This window comes from Macaca thibetana, chromosome 1, assembly GCF_024542745.1.
Source record: "Macaca thibetana thibetana isolate TM-01 chromosome 1, ASM2454274v1, whole genome shotgun sequence".
Taxonomy (NCBI): domain Eukaryota; kingdom Metazoa; phylum Chordata; class Mammalia; order Primates; family Cercopithecidae; genus Macaca; species Macaca thibetana.
The window spans coordinates 116,976,130-116,990,069 of NC_065578.1; the positions used below are offsets into that span (position 1 = coordinate 116,976,130).

At 42.3% G+C, this 13,940-nt stretch overlaps 1 non-coding gene across 1 annotated transcript; it reads right to left on the minus strand.

The window, feature by feature from the left end:
- Nucleotides 1-3,106: 3,106 nt before the first annotated feature.
- On the minus strand, nucleotides 3,107-3,228 carry LOC126945417 (small nucleolar RNA SNORA40). The gene has a single exon (XR_007722442.1). It is a non-coding gene; the product is annotated as a small nucleolar RNA SNORA40 (small nucleolar RNA).
- Between the last annotated feature and the right edge of the window lie 10,712 nt (nucleotides 3,229-13,940).

Sequence of the window (13,940 nt, forward strand, 5' to 3'; positions counted from 1 at the left end):
GTTGAAGGTGGCTGTGGAAACTGATCCTGTGACTCTGGTCTTGATTGCCTAAAGGCTGAGGGCGTAGAGAGAGAGAGAGAGCACGAGCAGTGCAAGAGAGACAGTCGAGAGTCGAGCATCTCCTCTTCTTAAAGTCGCAGAGACCATGGCCCCCAGCCTGCACTCGTCTGATACCATCTATAACTGTTAGTGCGTGCGTGTGTGTCTGCTTGAAGGCAGTCTTGTCCTGGCCTGTGCGGGCTGGAAGACAGTAAAAATAGTGATGGAGAGGGATGGGGTTGAAATAAATCAAAGCCATCAGGAGGCTTTGCTTTAGGGCCCCATGTTTCTAGTGGTGCTGATGATTCTAGGCCAGCAGTTGGTAGCTTTAAAGGGAGTTTTGTTTCCAGGTCACTAGAAACAGTCAGTCAGTTTAACTGCAAGGCCAGCTCCTAATTTGATGCACATCTAAGCAGAATGGAGACATTTTTGCCAGAGTTGCTATTTTAGCAGGCAACAATTTGTGTGCCCACCAGGAAACCAGGTTTGGTATGAAAATAGGGACTTCCCCTGGCTTCTAACATTCAGGAGTCAGCAGTAGCTGGCTTTCTAATCGTGCTGCTTCGTGTGTGGAAAACAAGGCTGAAAAATGGGTGGGGAGAGAACGGTGGCTGCCAAAGACATGTGCTATTTACAGACACGAGGAAGAATAACATTCTGGTTGAGCTCTCAAGTAAAATGAGGATAACAACACCTGCCTCACGTGGTTATGGTCAGGATTACATGGGATGGCCCACATAGAAGTGCCAGGCACATCACAGGTGCAGGGAAATATCAGTTCCTTTCTTTATCTGCTCTGGATCCCACAAGACAGCTCGCTGGAGACTGATCTCCTCCCTCCCACTAAATCAGGAGAGAGAAGAGGGTTTCCTCCCTGTGAGAGGTAAGCCCTGGGGGGTAAAGTATGGAGAGAAGAAATCCAGCAGGAGGCAATGTGGGGTCCTTAGATAGGCAGGGCCAGGCAGCTGGATCCCATCCTGAGAATGAAACTGTCGTGGGAGCTGCAGGTGGGCACAGCCGCCCCAGCCCTCCTAGGGGTGCTCTCTGCCCACTGCTTGTTGGCCCCGCCAAGTGCGGGCAGCACAGTGAAACCAGATACAGCACAGTCTCAAGTATGCAACTGCCAGGTACGACAATCACAAGTCACAGCTGGTAGGTGGATTGGTGTGACAGCCACTCATGTTTTCTGATCTCTCAATGTTGTTCTTGTTTTCAAAAAGTAACCCAGCACACTTAAGGTTCACACAACCTGTGTAACTTTGCAAATACCAAGACCTCACCTCAATAAGCAAAACAAGGAATTTATTCCTCTAAGAATCCTAAGACATGTAGAACAACCAAGTCTCGAGGATGTGGCTAGAACAAGAGACTCAAATGCCACCTATTATTTTGTTCTGTTTATCTCTGCCTGTCCCTTCGTCACTGCAATCCAGCTTTCTGGAAAGCCATAGCTTCCCCTATGAGAGGGAGTCTGACCTTGATTTCCTCAAGGCCCAGTTAAAAATTCCTGGGGAAGAAGCTCATTGGTTCAGCATGAGTCAGAGACCATCCCTGGGTCAGTTAGCTGAGGCCAGTGGGGTGGGGACATGCAAGAATCAGGACACTCTTGCCTTACTGTGGGGCTGACAGCAGGCTAGGTAGACAGTTCTATGGACGTCCACAGCTTATATCTAACCTGGACATTAGATGTTCTATAAGTGTTAGTAGCCACCTGGGGGCTGATGTCATTGTCACTTCTTCAGCAAGGGACAACCCACATCTTTAGATGGTTGGAAAAAGGTCCTGGGCTAGGAGGCTTGCCCGGTGAGAAGGGAGGTGTGGGACTCCCGGTGCACAGGCAGCCTCCCCTTCAGCTGTCTTTTTACTCCTGTCCCTCCCCGTGTCCCACTCACACACCCCACGCTGTTGTGCCAGGTGTCTCTGTGGGTCGTCCTTGCAGAGTGAGCAGCGGAGCATGGGTGTGTGCTCTCATTTCAGACGCTTTGGCTGGCAGAATTCTTTCCCTGCTATTCCATTCCCATGCCACCCTTCCTCCTCTACCAGTAGGTCCTTCCTTGTGGAAAAATAGCTCTTCCAGTAGTAGAAACTGATCCTGGCTCTAAGAGCAAAAGGGGCAGAAGGGAGTTTTACTGGAATGACTCTGGGGTATCTCACAACCCAAGGGGGCTGTGGGAAGGTCAGAGCAGGGCAGCTCTAGGACCTCTATGGTGGGAGTTCACGGACTCTATGGTGCTGTTGATTACATGACTCAGCTCCCACTGAGTCAGGCCCATTGCTGCTCAGAGCCACCCTCCCCCTTCCTGGGGAGGGAGTCGAGGGGCCCCAGTTTGGTCAGTTATGTGCCCTGGATGAGCCAGCTAGTGAGATGTCTGGCATATTAGATACCTGAAGTGAATAATTTTGTAACACCTCCCCAACAAAGTTATTTTCATTGGTAATCATGAAATACAGTTAATGTATGCATTAGTATAACTGATGATGATGCCAGGAAAGAAATGCAAACAGTGAAAAAACAATTTATTAAACTGTGTATATACAGTCATACTAATAAAATATAAATAAACGATATGATACAAAAGAATTATTACAGTATAATAAAGGGCAAAGTAATGAAATAATACTTTTATAACATTAATTTTTTTGGAGAAAAGAAAAATTTAGACTTGCAGATTGGTCTGTTACAGCAATGAATGATAACAATATATCACAATTTTCATTTTCAGGTTGTAGCTTTTGCAAACTTGTAAATAATTTTATCAAAATTAATCTTTGCATATTTATCCTCAACAGTCAGTATAATCAGGTATGTCACTCTATCTTTGTTCATACTTCTTATTAATTTTAATTTAAAAATTCATCTGAAGAAACATATAAATAAATAGAAAAAGTTTTAAACAGAAAGATAAGTTTAGCAGACTCACAAAAATCTCATTTCATAAGAAGTTCTAGAAATTACAATGCCATCCATGTTTTCATGTCTTAGGGAATGAGTCTAGTAGCTTTCAAATGCTGGCACAGTTGAAACATTTCTAAAAAAAATTAGAAAATTCATCATTTAAAAAATTGTAATATCTCTTTTATGTGTATCAAAACTCTTATTAAGCAATGAGATCTGGGTTGCAAAAGAGGATTTATTTTTTCACCTGTCTATAAGGGCTTGTTCACAAGTTAAACAGAAACGCAAGTGCAGTCATATTTTTTATTATTTTTAGTTAAAACTTCCAAAATTTTTGTCCTACAAAAATTAGAGTTACAAACAACTTCACAGCAACCTCTTCCCCCACCAAATAATTCCATTAAAAATGGGCAAAAGACCCAAGTAGACATTTATCAAAAGAAGACATACAAATGGTCAACAGGTATTTGAAAAAATGTTCAACATCACTAATCATCAGGGAAATCCAAATCAAAACCACAATGAGACACCATCTCGCCTCAGAATGGCTATCATAAAAAAAAGACGAAAAACAACAAATACGGATGAGGATACAGAGAAAAGGGAACTCTTATACACTGTGGATAGAAATGTAAATTAGTAAAGCCACTATGGAAAATGGTATGGAGTTTTCTCAAAAAACTAAAAATAGTACTACCATACAATCTAGCATTCCTACTGCTGGGTGTTTATCCAAAAGAAAGTATATCAAAAGGATACCAGCACCCCATGTGTATTCTAGTACTATTCGCAAAAGCCAAGATATGGAATCAACCTAAGTGTTTATTGATTAATGAAGGGGTAAAAGAAAATGTGGTATAGATACACCATGAAATGCTATTCAGCCATAAAAAGGAATGAAATCCTGTCATTTGCAGCCACATGGATGGAACGGGAGGTCAACATACTAAGTGAAATAAGTCAGGCACAGAAAGACAAATATTTCATGTTCTCACTCATCTGTGGAAGCTAAAAAAGTTGATCTCATGGAGACAGAGAGTAGAATGATGGTTACCAGAAGTTGGGAAGGGATGTTCAGGGGGAATGAAGAAAGGTTGGTTAATGAGTACAAACATATAGTTAGATGGAAGGAATAAGTTCTAGTGTTCAATAGTTCTGTAAGGTAACTATAGTTAATACTAATTTATTGTATATTTTAAAGTAGCTAGAAGATGTGAAATAGTCCCAACATAAAGAAATGATGCCGGGCGCGGTGGCTCACGCCTGTAATCCCAGCACTTTGGGAGGCCGAGGTGGGCGGATCACAAGGTCAGGAGATCGAGACCACGGTGAAACCCCGTCTCTACTAAAAATACAAAAAATTAGCCGGGCTCGGTTGTGGGCGCCTGTAGTCCCAGCTACTCGGGAGGCTGAGGCAGGAGAATGGCGTGAACCCGGGAGGCGGAGCTTGCAGTGAGCCGAGATCACGCCACTGCACTCCAGCCTGGGCGACAGAGCGAGACTCCGTTTCAAAAAAAAAAAAAAAAAAAAAAAAAATGATACATTTTTGAGGTAATGAATATCTTAAATACCCTAATTTGATCATTACATATTGTATGCATGTATCAAAATATCACATGCATGCAATAAATATGTACAGTTATGTTTCAATAAAAATATCAGCATTCATGTCTGAGTATTAGCAAATACTAACATTATTCTGCCCATTGCTTTAGATCAGGTGCCCAGTTCTTGGTGATAATGACCAAGACATTTATACATTGCTCTTTTGATTTTTGCTGGCAACATAAGACCAGCATCTTTTGTCATTTCTCCTGGCATTCACAGAATGATGGAATTAAAGTAACTCAAAATCTGTTTCTTCATTTCTGTAATCACTGTAATATTATTGCTTATTTTGAATCTACTGTTTAGATGCAGGAGTATGTGGTACCATGGGGTTGGGCATGTGAAGTAAGCTCGAATGATTTTCAAACTATCAGGAACTTATTCAAAACGAACGTGTGTGGCTGAGTTTGTGTGTATTGGGGCATGACTGTATAACTGGGAGTTTGAATTAACTTCTAAGTAGAATGCAAGCTATAAAGGATAAGTAATAAAAAAGTGCTAATTTGAAGCTTACATGCGTATTATTAAAACTCAGTAGTAAGAAAACAATGGTTTAGAACTTAGACCCACAAAAGCTTTTTTTTAGAAAGCAGTACTGTATCACTGACATTGTTTGGAATCACTGGCACATGGTGATAATGAAAAGCAGACTGACTTCTAGTTGGCTTTATTATTGCTTTTAAATTCTATACAGATTTTTTTATTGCCTTCCCCCAGGCACACTGCTTCCCTTGCCCAACCTTTGGTACACCACTGCGTCCAGCTATTGTGGTGGTGGGAGCAGAGGGTGGGAGGTATCAGGATGCCACATAATACAGACAAAGGCTTCATGGGCTCATTCTGAGTTTCAGGGGCTGTACTCAGAGAAGAGGGCATCAGGCACCAGCTCCATGTGGTGACTATTACATTTTCCTTTTTAGCTGCTTAGCATTAAACACACACACACACACACACACACACACACACACACACACACACACACGATACACTTCATCCCATATGTCCCAAGATGCTCCTATTCAACATGACCTGATAACCACAAATGCAATGAGCTACAATGCAAAGTAACACCAACTACTGAATCCACAGAGCCATTTTTTTCTAAATCTAGATACCTGGGTAATCTTCATTCCTTCTTTAGTTATATTGAAATCCCATCTGATATTCATCAGGAGATGGATTACTTAGTAAATGAAACCACTAATAACACACCCTATCCTCAGAATCTATGCCAACGCAATATCCCCAGTCTTAATGATATTCCTTAGCTAGTCTCTGTGTGTAACTTCTTTCTTCTCTGCATTGATTCTGCATAACCCCATCCAGTCCACGAAGAGTTCAAATGCTGGTCATACAGTGGGCATTGCTGAATAGTGGAGCCCAGTGGGCTGGATTGTTAGTTTCTTCTGGTTGGTGGGAATGGGGATGCAATGTGGGAACATTTCAGAGAGGCTAGAAGGCTTAGTTTCCCCAGTTCCTCTGACTCCTCCCATATATCTCAGTTTCCATCGCTAGGATTTTACTCTTTCCTGATCATGCTGTATCTACATATGAAACCTAGTTTATACATGCAAGTGGAGGTATAATTCAATACCTTAAAACATCAATTTCTAAATTTGGTGTTTTGTTATTTCAGGCTAGTAGCTAGTAGGATCATATGAAGACTTTGACTTTGATTTTATGCCTATAGGAGAGACTTATAGGACTAAGTTTGCTGTTCTCTTACATTAGGTTATCCTGATACACTCAAAACAACCATCTAACCTGTGGTATCAGCATGTCTCATTTCTTTCAAATTGCTTATGGTGCCAGCAACTGGGTCCTCTAATACTTTCTTCTCAGTATCTAGTTGACCACAAGAAATTCATTTATTGCTGTTTTGCTACTTTTTAGCAAGCATTGCTAATTTCATATCTCCAAATACAGGGTAGAGCCTTACTGCCTTCCTTCACTCCCACCGCAATAAAATAAACCATTACATTTTTCTTGAAGGTCTAGAATTCACAGCATACTCTCTAGAAACAATTCATAAATTATTTATTTTTCTTCTTATTTGAAAACATTAGATACTGACTCTAATTGGTTTTGGCAAAAAAATCATGAGGGGAGGACATTTATTGGAAAAAAAATAGGCTAGGCACAGTGGCTTACACCTGTAATCCCAGCACTTTGAGATGCCAAGGCAGGAGGATCAATTGAGGCCAGGAGTTTGGGACCAGCCTGGGTAACATAGCAAGACCCTGTCTCTACAAGAATAAAAATTAAAAAATTATTCAAGCATGGCGGTGTGCACCTGTAGTTCCAGCTATGTGCTACTTGGGAGGCTGAGGCAGGAGTATCACTTGAGCCCAGGAGTTTGAGGTTATAGTGAGCTGTGATTACACCATTGCACTCCACCCTGTGTGACAGAGCAAGATGCTGTCTCTAAAAAAAAAAAAAGGAATACTAGGGCATCTATAGAGGGCAAATTATTGAATAAGCAACCTGTAGGAAGGACAGAAACCAGGGCCATGCTAGAGGCCTTAGTAGTGGGAATTTGTGACCCTTCTATCTGGAACCCTGCTAGAAATTTGAATCAGCCTCAATGAAAATCAGGTTTAGTATTTCTTAGGATAGAATTTGAAGTTGGCCCAGTTTAGAACTGTTGTCTGACTACGGACAGGACAGGATTATACAGTAGAGAAAGGGTCTGCTGGGGGATGGAGGTAGTGGTGCAGCCTGTGGATCAGAGGTTGTACCAAGAGAAGGGGCAGTTCTTGTGAGACAGGCAGCTTCCCCAACAAGTATCCACTTCAGTTTGGGGGATGAAGGTTATTTCCTCTGCTTTCTTCATTACCTTTTGTCCCACAATGTTTACCACTGTCTGTACTCACTAGGACTCACTAGATAGTGTTGACTGACTGATGAAAACATTCATTATCTAAAAATAGGAGATTATTAGACTAGGTTCAAGACCAACATGGCTTTTGGATAGGAAGATACTGGTGATTTGGTAAGGAAGAAAAGAAAACAAGGTGTTGATTCTAAAATCCAGAAGTGATAATTTAAAAAAATATATCAATTTGTGTGACTCTGAGGCTTTTCCTGGCATCCTTAGCTCCCAAAAAGCCCTCTGCTCTCTGAACTTCCACTCTTCTCACCCATGTTGCTCATTTGACTCTGAGCATGGTTATCTGCTGTGCCCTGTACATCCCTACATAGAAGTTCCATCTCCCAAACCACACTACAAGATCCCCAAGAACAGAATCCATGTCTTAAATTTTATCTTTTTGAGATTCTCAATATATTTTAGTATCAGTTAGAGCAAGTTTTATATGCCCTGGCCTCTTGATTCTCCATTTGAACATGTTTATTTTCACAGGTGAGTTTCAGACTCTCTTTATCATATTAGAATATTCTTACAGTTTTTGTATCTCCATTACCAAGTTGTTATCCCCTCATACAATAAACAGGTAATTAATGTACTTTGCTGAGGACAATATGATAAGCCATACAGAGGGGTGTGTCATTGGCATAAATGGGAGAATTAAGTTTTTCTATTCATACCTGTTTAATTTAAAAAATGTTAACTTGGCATAGCAATGACTGTGTAAAATTTGTATTCTGTTTAGTACAAGATTTAAATCATTACACAGGTAGAATTTGTTCTGTTTTTTATTCACCATTAATAAAAACCAATTTCTGGTTTCCTTCCTCCCTCCCTCCTTCCCTCCCTCCCTCCCTCCCTTCCTTCCTTCCTTCCCTCCCTCCCTTCTCTTTCTTTCTTCTTTCTTTCTTCCATCTTTCCTTCCTTGCTTTCTTGCTCTTTCTTTCTTCTTTCTCTCTTTTTCTTTCTTTCTCTTTCTTTCTTCTTTTTCTTTCTTTCTTTCCTTTCTTTTTCTTTCTTCCTTTTCTTTTCCCTTCTCCCTTCCCTTGTCCCTTCCCTTCTCCCTTCCCTTGTCCCTTCCCTTGTCCCTTCCCTTCTCCCTTCCCTTCCCTTTCCTTTCTTTTCTCAGAGTATTTCTCTGTTGCCCAGGCTGGAGTGGTGCAGTGATGCAATCTCAGCTCACTGCAACCTCCAACTCCTGGGTTCTAGCAATTTTCTTGCCTCAGGCTCCCAAGTAGCTGGGACTATAGGCACGTGCCACCACGCCTGGCTAATTTTTGTATTTTTAGAGACGGAGTTTCACCATGTTGGCCAGGCTAGTCTCAAACTCCTGGCCTCAAGTGATCAGCCTGCCTTGTCCTCCCAGTGTGTAGGGATTACAGGCATGAGCCACCATGCCCAGCCAGTTTCTGGTTTTCTTTCAAGCTCATGCAGATAACACATTTCTAACTCTAAATGAGATACTGTCTATAAGAGATCTAGCAAGCTCCTTCGTACAGAGTAGGTACTCAGTAAATAGCAACTAAAATATAGTGATTATAAAAATAACTCACCTTGAATCATTTTTAGGTTAACCCTTTCATTGAAGGCCCTTTGGAGCTCTTTAACATCTTGATTCCTGAAATCCTTTGTAAGAAACTTTTATTTAGCCTAGTGGGTCTCAGAGGCTTGAGGTAGGGCTTGACCAGTAATCAGAACCCTCCTGGAGGTATTTTTTCTGATTCCTTGCCCCACCTCTTCCTTTCACTCTTTTGAGAACCAACAGGAATTACGTTCTCTCTCAGGTTCTCCATGGTGGAAAAATATATTGAGATCACTTAGCCTTATCTTTTCTTTGTTTCTTTTTCTAAATGAGAAACACTTAAAACTATATGTTTATGATTTACCTAAGGAAAGGCTGTCTTTTTTTTTTTTTTTTTTTTTTTTTTTGCCTCTTTCCTGCTGTCAGATAAAAGCAGAACTGGAGAGAAAAATTATGTTGCAGGCAACATAGTCAAAATAGTTCCAGAGTTGTGTTGCTAACCCAGCTTAAAGTTTCTCTTTGCCCCAGACTTTTTTCTTGAGACTTGCTCTTCTTAGAATAGCACTGGCAGATGTAGAGCAGTGTTCAGCCTGCCTTTTTGTAAAGGCAGCCCATTTTCAAGAGGAGCAATAAGGAAGGAAGGGTCTGAAGGCAGTGTCTGGGCTCAGATCGCACATTCCTACTTCCTAGCTGTATGATCTCTCTCGGCCTCAGTTTTCCATCTGTAAATGGAGATAATACTAGCTCCTATTTTATAGCATTATTAAGAATTTAAAAAGCACTTGGCACATAATAAATACTCAATATATATTAGTTCGCATTATTTTTACTTTTGTTTGAGACAGGGTCCTGCTCTGTCACCCAGGCCAGCAGAGTGCAGTGGCACAATCATAGTTCACTGCAGCCTTGAACTCCTGGGCTCAAGCAATCTCCCTACCTCAGCCTTCCTAGCAGCTGGAATCACAGGCATGGGCCATCATGTTCAGCTAATTAATTTTTTTTTTTTTTTTTTTTTTTTTTTTTTTTTTGTAGAGACAGGGTCTCACTATGTTGCCTAGGCCAGTCTCAAACTCCTGGGCTCAAGCGATCTTCCCATCTCTGCCTCCCAAAATGCTGGGATTACAGGCATAAGCCAACACACCTGGCTGCTCTCATTATTTTTAATGGACATCTAATTATTGAAAACTTGCTATGTTTCAGCCACTGTGTGTGTGTGTGTGTGCACATAGTATATGTGCAGATACCCACATACTATGTAATATTTATTTATTGTGAGTCTGCCCTAATCTTCATCAAGGAAGGTTCTTAGTCTGTTTTACTCACTGCTGTATTCTTTTTTTTTTTTTTTTTTTTTTTTTTGAGACGGAGTCTTGCTGTGTCTCCCAGGCTGGAGTGCAGTGGCGTGATCTCGGCTCACTGCAAGCTCCGCCTCCCGGGTTCACGCCATTCTCCCGCCTCAGCCTCCCAAGTAGCTGAGACTACAGGCGCCCGCCACCATGCCCGGCTAGTTTTTTTTGTATTTTTAGTAGAGACGGGGTTTCACCATGTTAGCCAGGATAGTCTCAATCTCCTGACCTCGTGATCCACCCGCCTCGGCCTCCCAAAGTGCTGGGATTACAGGCTTGAGCCACCGTGCCCGGCCACTGCTGTATTCTTGTACCTGGAACAATGCCTGAGACTTAGGAGGCATCCCAAAATATTACTTGAGTAAATGAATGTTTAGGGAAATCCCTAAACATACCATATACATATACATGCATATACACACATTTATATTCACATACATACAATTAAATATACACACACATATCTATATATACACCCATATGATTATACACATACACACACATAATTAAAAATACATTTTCTTGCCAGGAATCTTGGTACTAGACTAAGAGTCCAATTAGCTAGCCAAGAGCAGATTATGAGAGATTTGGTGAGCACGATCCAATTTCAGGAAATATCTTAGTATATAAAACCTGAGGTTTCAAGAAGATAGAGAAGAGGTTAACAGAGCAACTCTGACGGAATGGAAGAGGAGGGAGTGGGAAGTTGTTTCCAGTGAGGAGATGATGCTGAGGGAGGAAGAGAGACAGGGGGAGCTGCCTGGCCCGAACTGGGGACTCTGGGTTGTGAGAGACTTGGTGCTGATTGGCTGGCGGTCACAACTACCCTGATTCCTCACCCCAGCGGGGCTGCGCTGGGTTTTCACAGGGTTTGTTCGGGAAGGGGGTGAAGGCAGGTTTGCACCCTTTGCTGGTCATTTCCAGGGCCTTCTATGGACGCTGCATCTAGTGAAGCAGTAGCTGCTGCTCTCTAGCCATCCAAAAGTTGCTTTTCTATTTACGTCAGTTTGCTCTGTTTCCCAGAGCTCTGGGAATTGCTTTAAATGACAATTTCTGGACATTGTAAGTCCTTTGCTGAGTCACTGCTGAAGAACTTTCCGGCAAAGTAGTCTGAGACTCCACTGACTAAGGCGGCAGGCTACATCACTAGAGCCCTAGCAACAGGCCCAAACTAAACAGAAATGGATTTTGAGAGTGCTAAGTGCTTAACATGGGGGAGAAAAATCCCAGGTATCCCTGACAGCTGAGCCACCCTCTCTCAATCTGGAACAGCTTTCCTCCATGTGCTTTACTCCCAGGAGTCACAGGCTGCGGAGACCTCCAGCTGCAGGGCTCCCCTAATGCTCTCAGTTTCTCCTGGGACTTCCAGGAGAGCAGAACCCCCACTGGCCTGCCCATCCACTTCTCCCTCCTGGTGTCCCTGGAGACAGTCAAAGCGTAAGTGCTCAAACCAAAGAATGTGAGGGGCTGGCATGGATCACTTAATGTGCTATCTGCTCTTTGGAGAAACAGCAGAGATCCACATAAAATGTAGCTTAGCAATCACATACTAAGCCAGTAGATCTCTAATAATGTTAGTCCAGCTCATTTGGGAATTTCTGAGGCTTAGGAGTATTCAGCGAAATTCCATTCGTTTAGCAAATGGATGATGTAGAAAGAGAGCTCCCTATCCACTTAAACAGTAAACTACTTTGGCAGCAAGCTTTCATACAACAACAATTGTAAGTAAGTTACAAGTGATTTTATCTAGTTAGCAATGGTGGGCCTTCAAAATGAGCTCATTTATGTAAGCATTCATTCATTAAAAACATAGTGAGAGCTTGCTATGTGGAAAGCTGCTAGGCAAGTGGGGAAGACTGATCTCAATTAGGAGGAATGAATATTTACTTTGCTGCACATAATGTTGGGTGCTTTCCCACTGTTAGCATTTAATCTTTGCAACAACTTTGTGAGGCGGGCATGGCAAAGACTGGTATTTGTTCCTCCATATTCATTCTTAGCTTTATTTTGGTAACAGAACCTTACTACTCTGAGTTTTGGTAGTGTATGTGGCTTCCCAGTTATTGCTGAATAGGATGACTGAAGAATCAGAGGCTCGGGATTGCTAAGCCTTTCTCAGCCTCCCTTGTAGCTAAGTGTGGTCATATCGTTCTAGTCAATAGGATTTGAACAAAAGTGACTGTGCAACTTTAGGGGTGAAGTCCTTATAAAAGGAGCTATTTTCTCTTTGCTTGCCTTCCTGGGAACTAGAAAGAGACATGGTTGTGGAGCTGATGAGTAAGCTTTAGTTTATCTGGACAATGGCAGAGCAATGAACAAAAAGAAGCTGGGGCCCTGGATGGCTTGGGAGAATAGAATCTCCTTCCTATCTTCATCTGTCTGTCCACCTCCTTGTCATTATGTGAAAGAACAAGGTATTTCTATCTTATCTGAGTCTTTCTCTTTAGGGGATCTCCTTGCTTTTTAAGCCTAATTTCTATAGTTCTAATATAGTAATAAGAAAGCTACCCTAATGATGAAAAATATAAAGAAGTCAGGCAAACGTTCTGAAATTCTGGAATTTCTAAGGTACTATATGGCAGAGCCCAGACTCAGACTCAGGTCTGCTGTGTTCTGCTACATCATGTCACCTTCCTTAAAATAAGCAGACAGACACAACGTGAACCCCCTGGGTTTCTCAAGAAAAGGAGTTCTGCTGTGACTGCCATGAGATTTTAGTGGTTCATCTTTCAAAAAGTCTACCAGAAGGGGGAGACTCTCACCTTTATTGAATACCTGCTGTGTACCAGGAACTCTGTGGTACGCTTCACGTGTGGCATTGCACTGAAGACACAAATGCACACAAATGCTGCTCTCAAACTATGCACAATGACATGTACTTAAATAGTTCCACATGAGAGACGGAGAGTGCTAAGTGAGTGCAGAGGAAGGAGAGGAGGTACCTGGCTGTGTGGGATCGGGAACAGCTTCAAGAAGGAGGTGGCACTGGGTTTGAGTCTTGCAGAATAGGTAGTATCTGGGGGCCAAGGCATTGCAAGTAGAGAAAACACCATGAGCAAAGGACGAGGAGCAGGAGAGCACTAGAAGCAGGCCCTTAGCGTGTCCAGAATGTAAGCTCCCTGATGAGAGCAGGTAGGTGACAAGAACAGGTAGGCTGATATCAGATGAGGGAGGCCCTGGAGTGGCAGGCTGAAGAGTTCAGACTTCACGTATGGGGTTGAGGGATGCCTGTAGAAGTCTGCATAAGATGTTGGAAAAATCAGAGCTTCAGAATTGATGAGCATTTCTAAGCCATGACTGTGTCCCAGGCGCCGGACAAAGATGAATCTAGCAGTAATGGGGACAACAGAGTGGAGGAGGACAGACAGGAAACCAGAAGGCCAGCGAGGAGGCTAACTCAGGAAGCAGCAGCAGGAGAGAGGGGTGGGGTCGACAGAAGAGATGTCGCAAGGGCAGGACTGACAACACTTGGCAGCCTCCTGGGTGTGGGAGGTAAGGGAGCAAGAGGAACCCAAGATAACACAGAGGTTTGTTTTTGACTAGAAGCTTGAAGGAGAGAAAATTACTTAAAGATATTCTGGTTAGCTGTTTTCTTAATTAACACAGGGAATGGGAAATTTTACAATAAGCTAAAAAGGCCTCCCTTTTCTAAGGAATAGTTTA